We start from the raw sequence: 12,554 nt of genomic DNA on the forward strand, positions 1-12,554 counted from the left end.
TCAACTGATAGGGGCTTTACCAATCATGAGTAAAGAGAGAAGAGAACCAGGTTTTGGGACAGAGGTACTGGTGGAGATGAGGGAAGTCCCGCACTCCGGTGGTCCTCATTTGTCTAGACCTGTCTACTATCTCTGCTTTCAACATCGTGAGGTCTTCTGAGGGCCTAATCAGTCTGTAGGGGAAAGGCTTTGTAGATAGGTTCAGATGTGTATTTTTTTTTGAAGAAGATTAGCCCTGAGCTAACATCTGCTGCCAATCGTGCTCTTTTTGCTGAAGAAGACCGGCCCTGAACTAATATGTGTCCCCATCTTCCTCTACTTTTTATGTGGGATTCCTGCCACAGCATGGCTTGACAAGTGGTGTGTAGGTCCACACCTGGGATCCAAACCGGCGAACCGCGGGGCCACTGAAGCAGAAGGTGCGAACTTAACCACTGTGCCGCTCGGCCAGCCCCTCAGATATGTATTTTTGAATGAATAATATTCAGTCCTCATACACACTGGATCTTTTTGCTGACCTGGAATATCTGCCAAATGCCTCTTTAATTTGGTCCCAAATCTCTGGATCTAATACTTCTTCACGATGTGAGCAAATCACCCATCACGGACTCATTTGAAACTTCTTTGCTGTTTGGTTTGACCTGTAGCTGGTGAGAAAAACCATTTTTGTTGGTGGTGGAGTTCAGAAAGCTCTTTCCATTTTAACCGTGATTTTATTTTTCCTCGTGGCATTTAATTATAAAACTTTTAAACATACAGTCAAATGGAAAAAAGTTTATAGTGAACCACCCATTTTTCTATGGCTTAGATTCTACCATTATCTTATTGGATTTATTGCTAATCGATTCACCCTGTATTCAGTCATTAAATGTAATTTTGCAATTTGAACTTTACCAAACACCTCTACCAAAACGAAGAGAAAGATCTTTGTAGCTAAGCGAGTTCCCATGTGAGAAATAAAATCTAATCTAATAAGTTTTTGTCTGAACCACTTATGCCTTTAGAAGCACAATGTTGATGTCAAAACACACTGTTTGGAAATGTGATGCCAGGATGGTACATTTGGGCATAAACACTCTCTTTTCCTTGGTCCATAGTGAGGATCTTCACCTTTACTGATTTTTTTCTGGAAACTTCCCAGATGTCTTGTTATGGAACCAACATTAAAAAGTTCAGCTGAATAAAACTTAGGCAAGAGCTGAGGCCACTGGATTTTCCTGAAGAAAATAAAATTGAATCTTTCAAACATTTAAAAAATACATAGATCTGAACTTTGCTTCTGCTGTAGGAAATCAAGTTTATAGGAAAACAAAACAAAACAAAGAAATTTAGCTTGCGTGGGACCTTCTAATTTATCATTTTTTACTGTACTTCCTTTAGAGTTTGGGAAAATAAAAAAATCTCAGGGAAAGACTGAAGCCTATTCAGTCCATTAAGGTTTATCTTCTCATAATATATCAATTTCCCCAGGACTCTGATTATGGTAATTGTTTCTTGAAAGATCTCCCAGTGTTTATGTTTTGCTCTCTTTTCCTGGTAAGCTATTGTATACACAAGCTCATGATTTCTCTATAATGAAAAAAAAGTAAGAGTGAGAGGTGATTTTATGACATCTGTTTCAAATTTATTTCTCTTTATTTTGCAATATGCTTGGAGCTTTCTTATCTGTTTTTTGAAGAAATAGTAACTGTGTTTGGCTGGTTAAGACTCTATATAGAAAAATTAAATTTCCTCTGAACTGTCTTTTGTAGGCTATAAATTTCAGTTTTTTTGGTTTCTCCTTAAAGTTTTCCTTTGTTCTTGTATCAATAGACCTGTCTTTTTTTTTAATAACTTAAAAAAAAATGAGGTAAAAACCTAAAGAGATAGTGGCCAGGACTGGCCGTCAATTCCTAACACTGCCTGTTAGGAATGTAAATTACCCTGTACCTTTTATCCCGCTTTTGGTTTTTGCACTATTACATTTTCACCTGGGCAGTGACCATTTGAGGGACTCACAACATTTTCTTCATTTCTTTGACATAATTTCAAATGCCAGTGGTCACTGGATCTCTAAAAGCATTGTATTTTTATATTCATTTTTTGCATGAGACAAGCTGAAGTCCATTTTTTACTATTCCATTTCCTATCCATTCCAAACGAAAGTTGTTTAAATGGAAATAAGACATATTATTCATCCTTCAATAATTTTGACCGGGAAGTCATACCAGCAAGAAAGTATTTCCCTATCTAAAGTACTGATTTCCAAGATTCCATTCACATTAAAGTGAGGTTATTGGAGAGAAGAGCTGATTTCAATCTCTCTCCCTTGTTAGGAAACCTCATATTTCTAAATAACCTAGATCTGGCAACATTTAAACAGGAAAGTCACAAGATATTCATTCAGGTGGACTTGTTGTTAAACCTAACATATAGAGCAAAAGAAAATAAACTGCCAAAGACATGAAAATTAGAGTGGCTATTTAATCATATAATAAACACAGGATATATATTCAGTTGATGTGTCTTAAAAACAAGAGAGCACTTTACCATTGTCTCCATGTTTTAAAAAGACCAGCATGCATCTGGCTTTCTGATTCTTCCTTCCAAACTGGCATTCAATCTCTGTTGTAAGAGAAGCGATTACCATCAGACCACAGGATATGAGAATTCTCTGACCAGCTCAGATCGCCAAGTAAGCAACCTCTGGTGATAATTTAATAATCTCTATCTGCTACATTATTGCTCATTTACAAAGCAGGATATTTTTATGATATTGTTTGATGAAAAACGAATGCTTTTCCTTCTTAAAAGAGCAGCATAATATGGAAACTCATTGGACATTGAGTGAAGAGACCAGTGGAAAATTTTCATCCTGGTGTGGCACGTAGCTGATGCTTTGTTCTTCATCGGGTGATTCTTGTCTCAATGGTTTCACAAGTTTCAGCTGAAGTAGGTAGAGGGAGAAGCTGTTGACTAGTGGGTCTGTTGGGTTACCCTGCGAAGTGGAAGTAGATGTTCTCTCTCTAATTTTTTTAGCCTTCAGAGGTTTTGCTCATAAAATGAACAGGATGATGCTAGCTAATCCCGTCTAGTTCTAAAAGTCTTTCATTTTTGGTCTTTTCAAAATGGATTGGTTTATAAACACCACTCAATCTGAGCATATGCATAATGCATTTTATAAAGAAACCATCTTATCTCTTGGCTTTTAATGTATGTAAAAACATCAACTTTTGCCTGTTTGAAAACACAGAATAGCACCTCTCTCTGTTTCCTTTAGCTAGATCTGGTGATTGTCATTGTGGATATATCCCTTCAAGTGTTTCTAGGTGACATGTGTCTATCAACTGTGATGTAATAACCACCGTTTTCTACATGAGATTTCTAAAGTTAATTTGATTACGTGATCGATGGACTATAAAGAGAAGTTTCTATTCTTTCAGTTAAGCTACACAAATTGGACCAGACAGACAGCTATGACTTTCAAGAATATATATTTCAGATCATGGTAGAAACAGCACTTGAAGGTATGGGGGCTGGGAACGGGTAGAGCAAATCCTTAATAAGCTTTCAACTTTAATTTTATGTCTGGGTCAAATTTCCAGTTAAAAAAAAAATCCTGTGGTAATGGATCCTCCTCTTCTATCCTTTATCTGTGTGAATCTACATCTGACAAATTTATTCCTGTCAATTCTAGGAGTTGAACTTCCAGTCTCTTTGAACCTGAACTTGAATGTCTTGATTAAAAGTGATTTATTGATGAAATCGAAAGTGGTAGCTTTTGTGGGCAAGAGTTTTATTGTGTGCACATGGAAAAAAATGGTGTGGGGTGTAGCTGCCACTTGGCTTTTCATTAGATGATTCTTGCCATAATAGCTTCACGTTTCAGCTGAAGTAGGTAAAGGGAGAGGCTGCTTACTGTGGGGTCCGCTGAGTATAGCCTAAAGAGCAGGCGTAGAGCTTCCCTCTGAAGTGAACAGTTGCAGAGGTAGTGATGTTTGGCGCTTCCGCAGAGCGTTAAAGATGGCCGCAGTAGGAAGCCATATTATATAGGGAGACGGGAGCCTGTGTTATTGAGATGCAAAATGTCCCACTTAAGTAATCAAGTGCTTTGTGTGCTATTTTCCAGAATTATTAATAAACTAACCTAAGAAACGTAAGTAATCATTCCCTACTTTTTCAGAAAAGCACATGACTGAGAAGAAAAGGTTATATCTGACAGATAAGATGGCAACTTTTCCGTAGTTCCTGCTGGGCGTGTCAGCTTTTTGGTTGTTTGATTGGATGCTTTCGTGCTGTTGTGTGTCATCCTTTCTTATTTTGGCGCCTGATGAAAGGGGTTACCTGGCACAAGATTCTTGGAAATGACATTAACGTGGATACATAGCACATGTCAATAAAAGTGTCTCCCTTTTCAAACACTGTCTTAAAATCACTATGTTGAGTTTGATTGCTGAAATTTTTCCAGACTACATGCTTTAGCTGAGTAAGCAGAGTGAATAAATAAGTATCCAGCCAAATGTACTGTTATGGATAATGAGCAAAAAATGTTCCATTGCTGGGACAAGGAGGCATGCATTCTGCTCCTAGAATTGCCCTTTAGTGATTCGAGTATGTGTGGTTGAGTGGGTGAGGGGGAAGGGTGAGGAGAGGTGAAAGGATGGTCAGGAAAGAAGAAAAGAGAAACATTGTGAATACAAACTTGGCCTCATTTTGTGGAAAGAGCTTGTAAGTGATGGATGCAATATATGAACCATTTTGAGCAGCCAGTAGCTTTTTTTTTTTTTTTTAATGTCATAGCAGTGACTCAAACGTATTATTCTGTATTTGAACAAAGATATCAAAGAAACTCAGTGGAGGGGCTAAGAGAGAGGCAATTTCTGAGGAAAATAAACAGGTATGAAGGCAATTTAATGAGCTCCTTAGCGTGAGGCAAGGAAGTGGTTAAGCAAAAGAAAAGAAAGTTCAGTCAGCTAGTGTGTCTCATTTGATAAAGTTTCCAGTCCTGAAAAAGCTCATGTTGGAAGGTGAAGTAAAGGGCATCTGAATGCTGTTCAATTCAGCACCAAGGTTTCTATGAGGACTAAGAACCTGTCATTTTAATCTGCATGGTGTTCTCTGTTCTTTTCTATAATTATATTGTTCTTCAGAGAGGAAGCCAAGTATGCTGGGGAGATTTCTCTGAGAAAGAAAACCTGAACAATCTCCACAGGGATGAATCATTTAAAATGAAAGAATCCTTGATCGTGATTTTTCAGATCATTTCACTCCTATCATAGAATATTCTCTTAAGAGGTGACATGAGCTATTTAAGCAGTTCCCCTGAGGTGGTGTGGCTCCCTTCCCAAGAGGTGACTTGTGGTGGTGGGGTTTTGAGAGCTGAGGTGGGAAGTGAAAGGGAGCGGGGGTGGTCTCCAGTTTGAAGGTGGGGCATGGTCCCCCCAAAGGGGCTTCTCTAGGGTCTCAGATGAAGCGACTCTTGAGGATTAAGCAAGTAGCTTCTGAGGGCTTTTTTCATACTCTAAGATGAATATGCACTCTTAGAGTTACCTGGAAGAAGAAAGTATGGAAAGGCAAAAGCGAGGTTGGATTCTGTGTCCCACTTATAACCAGAGTAGCTCTACTTGATTCTGCTTTGAACCATTTGAACTTCTCTATGCAGTTTCATATACCAAAGGGTTGAGAAGTACAGTGGATGACACGGTGCACTGCCAGGTCCTCTTTTAGCATCAAGGCACTCATTGCCCCAGCTGCCATGGGTGTTGGCTAAGGACAGCTCACAGCTGAGCCCCTCTCCAGATGCCCACTCATAGGGGCAGCCCTCATCTAAAGACAAAGACTCAGCCTCCAGCCTCAATCCAGGAGATCATTGAAGGGCCAATCCAGCTTCAGAGCTCCCTGAGGGACTGACTGTGGTCTGCCTCACCACTCATCCTCTTCCTCTGCCCAGGCCCACTTCCCTGACTCCCTTACAGGTGTTACTCCTAAGAGTACCTCCCTAGTAAACCAGCTGTACACATCTCCAGCTGAGAGTCTGTTTCCCAGGAAACCTGACCAAAGAAAAGAAACTAAAAGAGATGTGAAAACAACTGGACTAAATGATCGCTGTTCTTTGACTTTATGTCCGTTCATTCAATAAATATTTAATGAGTCCCTGCCATGTGCAAAGGATTGTATGATTTGCTAACTGTGGCTGAAGGTGTCAGAGGACCTTAGCATTTTCAGGGTGCATTGATTAAACTTGAATTTCTCCTTGAACCGTTTGGAATCACCTCACATATGTAACCTGAGAATACTGTTTGCACCTTGGTAGCCTGAACATCAAATCTGCCCATAAGTAGTATTTTTTAGTGACCCATGGACTGGTTTTAATAATTTTATTTAGTTGCAAATTTAAAAAATAAGGTGATTTCACATAAGATCAAGATTCTGCTTGCTTTTAAAAACAGAAGATCTGGCAACACAAGACCTGCATTCCTGGAAGACAAGAATCAGCTGGAGTGAATTAATGGCTGCCTTTAAAACTAGCATCCATCCTTGTCTGCCACAGTCCTCACTATGCTTTATTGTCTTATGGCTGGCCCACATTACTTAGTTATGTAGTCATGCATCACTTAATGACAGGGATATGTTATGAAAAATATGTTGTTAGGTGATTTCATCATTGAGCGAATATCACAGAATGTACTTACACAAACCTAGATGAGATTGCCTACTACACATCTAGGCCATATGGTTCTAATCTTATGGGACCATCATCATATGTGCAGTCTGTCATTGACTGAAACGTCATCATACAGTGCATGATTGCACTTTCTTCTAGGCCTCTGAATGCATTCAAATTTGTGACCTCTTTCTCAGTTACCAGGTCCGTAAGAGTTTCTCTTAATCTCCAGACCATTCGTAATGATCCCAGGTTGGAGGAGATTTGGGGCTTGTCCCTTAAGCCTTCCCTGCCCATGTGAGACAGTCTTGAAAGTATCTGACACTCTTCTTTTGATGTACTGAACAGCACATCAAATTATCTTCATTCCTCTAGTTTCCTTCATTCTTGAAGAGTGCTGTTAGGAAATAGTCATTCAGTGCACCCATCACATTAAGCACAGGGACCATCACAGAATTTGTGAACTGAATCTATTCTCCAAGCTCCATGCTCTCTTTCAATAGCTGAGGAAGCAAGCTGAGAGAGGTATGGGGTTCTCCCAAGAGGCAAAGCTAGGATTGGAGCCCAAGTTTCCTCCCACCCAGGCCAGTGCTATGGCTCCAGGCTTTCCTGACTATAGCATTTTAACTCAGCAGAAATGATGACACGGCAAGAGCTGAGCCTTAGAAAAAGTTGTGCTGAGAGAGACAGATTTGTTCTGGCAAAATTAAGGACATTGACCATTAGCCTGAACATTCACAGAAGTCTTTGGCACCGAGTCCAGGTCAAGTTGGGTTAAGAGACCCAGCTCATGGGCAGAGGAGAAGAAACCTATAGTGCTAGGCAAACGTGGCACTGAGAACTCGAGATGCACCTGAAGTTGAGTGAGCCAAGAGGGAGCGAGGAATTCAAGGTACTCAGGTTTGCTGAGACAGCCCCTCTCTGTGCCTGTATCACTAGAGACAGGACCTGGAACTCTGTGTTCTCCTGTTAAGATCCACCCCCTGCCCCCTGGTATAAATGATGTGAACTGACAGTAGTATAAACTCTTACCTAACAATGTAAATTAACAATGTTAATTATCTGCCTTGAAAACATCAAGACTATTGTCGTTATATTCTTTATCCTTACTCCTGTCAGTTTCCACAAACACAGAATTCTTATCCCCAGACTCTAATCACCCTAAGTGGTCTTTTCCTCTTACTTCGCCCGCCCTCCGACCCCCAGTTCCTGACATCTTCTGGATCTTCCCATCAGTCATCTGCAACATCCCCTCCGTCCTCAACTCCTTTGCCAAAAGCAACTGTTACCTCCTTGTTCTGACTGAAGCTGGGCCCAGCCCTAAGACCACGGCATCCTCCCCTGCAGCCCCCTTGGGTCGTGGCCATTTTCTTTCCCACAATCTTCATCCCATGGGGTCTGGAAATGAGAGAACTTTAATCCTTGCTTCTTTTGCCACTTGCAGACCATGCTCTGTCTTCCATAAAGTTCTCTGCCCTGTCTCTCTTCCTAAAAGCCATCGACAGAGTTCTAGGCCCCATCTTGGCTCATGTCTACGGGCGATGTGGAGGCAGAGGAGGGGCCACCTCATTCAATAAGGCCACCATGTCATCAGACTATTCAACCCACTGCCCCCTGTCATATTATTCACCCACCAATCCCCAAGCCACCTCCCACATTCCCTGATTTCAGCTTCTGGTTCACTGTTACTCTGTCCAACTATGTTCTTGTCATAATTATGGTGATGTCAATACCCACATAGATGAACTCTTCAATATATTAGCCTTTGAATTTTTTGTCTGTGCTCCTCCAATGATAATGCCTCGGCCCTGCATACCTTGGAAGTTGCTGTTATCAAGAACTGAAACCCCTCTATAATCTCTGTAATTTAAATAGTTTATTCTCCAACCACCTCCTCCTACTTTTCCAGCTCACTCCCTTTAGGATCCCAATTTCAGCAATTCCTTGACCCCAACAAGACATCCATTGATCTACCATCTTTTAGTTCTCTTTCATCACCCTCATATTCATACCTCCTCTTTTACCCAGCTTAAATTTCATGGTTTATCGCTAAAATCACTTCCTGACATGAACTCTCCACTCCTTCCCTCCTCTCTCCCTGCATTGTACTTGCCTGGCGAAGTCCCAGGGTCTGTTTTATTTAAGCTCCTAGCCTGTACAGTCCCTGCAATGGGTCCGCTGATCACGGCTGCAGAAAAACACAACCACGCAGATTGGTCACACCTTAAATTCATGACAATTAACTTTAAATGAGTCCTGAGTGCTACCTGAAAATCCTATTCAATTTCCTTAGTCTACTCAGTCTTGTATTCTTCTTGACAAGTATTTTGTATCTTTTCTTGGATCTTCAAACCTCTAACACCTCCTCTGTTCTCACCTTTCGCTGGTGACTTTGCTTCCTGTTTCTCTAAGAAAATAGAAGCATTCAGAGAATAACTTTTCTAAGCTCCTACCACCACATCTACTTTCCTTCCTGCACCTGGGTCTTATACCAAGCCCTTTTCCGGGAATATGGGTGACTTTTCCTGGCTCCTATCAAAGGTCAACCCTTCTTTTTGTGCATAGGTCCCATTCCTCTCATTTTTTCAAGGATACTGTTCGTGCAATTCTCTTCTCTCTTTTCTGCATTGTCAATTTTCCCTGTTCAAACTTTCATTCCTATTAGCTTAAAAACATGCTGTTACTTCTCTTATATTGAAGACTAATCTCTTGACTCTATATCCCCTTCCACCTCCTACTTTTCTCCTTCCCTTCACAACAAAACTCCTGGGCTTGTGTCAATGGTTAATCTTGTGTGTCAACTTGGCTCAGCCACAGTCCCCAGATATTTGGTCCAACATTATTCTAGATGTTTCTGTGAAGGTATTTTTTAAGATGAGATTAAGATTTAAATCAGTAGGTTTTGAGTAAAGCAGATTACCTTCCATAATGTGAATGGGCTTTGTCCGATCAGCTGAAGACCTTACTTGAAAAAGACTGACAGGAATAAGAGGGAATTCTGCCAACAGATGGCCTCCAGACCTGAGCTACAACATCAGCTCTTCCCTGGGTCTCCAGTCTATAGGCTTGCCCTGAAGACTTTGGACTTGCCAGCCTCCACAATTACGTGAGCCAATTCCTTAAAATAAATCTCTCTCTCTCTTGAAATTATATATGTGTGTGTGTGTATATACATATACACACACACACACACATATATATATATATATCCTATTGGTTCTATTTCTCTAGAAAACCCCAACTAATACGTTGTCTGTATCCATTATTTCTATATTTTTTCCTCCCATTGTCACTTACTCCTATTCCAGTCACCTTTGGCCCTCATCACTGGATCAAAACTGCTCTCGACTAGGTCTCTAACGATTTCCATATGGCTAAACCTGAAGGTCAATTCTTAGTCCTTATTTTTATTACTGTATTAATAACATATGCTAACTTTTACACTATTCACCTCCATCTTGAATATTTTCCTTACCTAGCCTAGGACTCCACACACTCTTGATCATCCTTCTACCACACTGGATGCTCCTTCACAGTCTCCTTTGCTGGTTGCTTCTCCTTGCCCTTCTAAGTCCAAGTGCCCCAGGACTTAGTCCATGGACCTTGTCTCTTCTCTATATCACCTCCTTGGTAATCTCACCCAACTCTCATCTGGAGGGATCCCAGATTAATGTTAGCAGCCTGGACATCTCCCCTGGGCTCCAGACTTGTATATCTAACTGCCTACTTGACATCTCTACGTAGAAGTCTAACAGGGATCTTCAAATGAACATGTTCAAGACCAAACTCCTGATACTCTCCTTACACCCAAACCGCTCCTCCTGATATCGCCATCCTTGTACTTGCTGTGGTCCCAAATTTAGATTTAGCCTTGACTTGTCCCCTCTTTTCCTTGAACCTTACATCCAGCTAATTAATAGATTATGTTTTCTCTACGATTAAAATATCTATAGAATCCAACTATGTCTTACCACCTCTGTTGTCACTGCCCTGGTGCAAGCTTCTACCATCTCTGGTTTATTTCAGTAGCCTCTGAATTGTTCTTTCAGCTTCCACCCTTGTGCCTCTCTAGTTATATTTTCAACAGAGTATACACAATGGGCTCCTACACTACCTGAACTAGATTACGACACCACTCTGCTGAGACCCTCCATGACTTCTCATCTCACTCAGATTAAAGGCAAAATCTTCACCACATCCTGGAAGACTCTACGTGACCTGGACAACCTCTTACTTCTCAAGCCACTTCCTACCTCTTTCCCATTCATTCTCTTCCTCAAACACAATAGGCACTCCTTGCATGTGCTGGCCCTTTGCAAGTGCTGTTCTCTCTGCCTCACTCCACGCACCAGTATGCCTTGCTCCTTGCCTCTTTTGCATCTTTGCTAAAATGTTCTCTCCTTGAGCCCTTCCCCTGCCACACTTCATAAAATAGCATCTCTCTACCAGCCTCCCTTCGTTTACTTTGGATTTGTTACCACCACTTGATGCGTTACAAATTCATTGTTTATTTAATTGCAGATCTTTCTCTACTAGAATATGAGCCCAAAGTCCTGTGGAGATACATACATAACGCATGTCTACAAGCGTATTCATCTTTATTTCATCTTTTTAATGTCAAAGTCAGCTTGTTTTAAGTGATTTGAACCTTCCAGAACAATTACCTGTCTCTCTGTCAACAACAGTCTGTTCTTTATTGACCTCTGTACATTTCTTTCTTTTTAAAGTCATCTTCAAACAATTCCTAGATGGGGCATTCATAATTTTGATCTGTGATCATGTTAGGCCTGAAACAAGGAGTACTTTTCTTTGGACAACCAACAGATGCAATGCTTTAAGACCCTTTGTCTAGGTCATTTGATAAATCTTCAAACTCTCTGAGTAAATAGCAGTTGGGACAAAGGGTCTGCTTGTAACCAAGGTGTAGCCCTGAGAGCATAATGAGAGGAATGGGCCAGGGATCCTGAAAGAATGGGCCTAGCCTTAGACAAATGCCACTAAGACCAAAAGCAAATAGAAACCTCCAAGAGCAAGGATGTTCTCCTTGCTTAGGAGAGACCTTGGTGAGGCAATTCATCAAGACAGCTCAGTGAAAAGGAGGAGACTCCGTCCTGGCAGAGCTTTGCCAGAGGTCAGCAAACCCAGGATAAATTGCAGACACAGTAAATAGGAGCACTGACAAACAGAGACATTTCAACCAGAGATGAGCCTGCAAATTGATGAAGTGTAATGAAACCCATAATAAAAAAAAAAAGAATGAATAGGCAAAAATGCCTACTCCCAAAAGGAGAAAATTGCATTTTTTCCCTTAGAAACAGTTATTTAGACATTATTGTCTTCCAGAAATGGGTTTTCTGGAGCCTTGGGCAAAGGCTTTACGTAGCTTGACCTCATAAAGCTAATCCTGAGCTGTGTTCACTCTCATTGCTGTGCCTGGATGGTAATTTTTATTTTTAAAGCCTGGAAAAAGGGTCTGCCTTGTCAAGGCACCAAATGGCTATCCCAGGTTCCCTTGAAATGAGCACTGACTTGTTTAAAGAGACAACTATACAGACATGTATTCAATTACAGAAATTTAAAAAATGAATCCACTCTCGAGGAATGAAGGGGTTTTACCTAGGTTATGGAGTAACTGAATTGAAACTTTCAGTCCTGACCCCTGTTCATTTTCTCCCTTTCAGCCTTTTACTCAGAACCCCCGAAAACAACCACCACACACTCCTTGATCTGTAACCCCCCCCTTACCAATGATCGAATACTTGCTCTCTTTTTTTCATCAAAGCATCTCAGAATCAAAGACTTCACCCCCTGACTTCACTTTCTTACCTGCCATTCATTCCTCAGCTGTTTGGCATCTGACTTCTGCCACCTTCGCTCTACTGAAATCGAAGGCCACCAAGACTTACTCATT

This window comes from Equus quagga, chromosome 12 (genome assembly GCF_021613505.1).
Source record: "Equus quagga isolate Etosha38 chromosome 12, UCLA_HA_Equagga_1.0, whole genome shotgun sequence".
Lineage (NCBI taxonomy): Eukaryota > Metazoa > Chordata > Mammalia > Perissodactyla > Equidae > Equus > Equus quagga.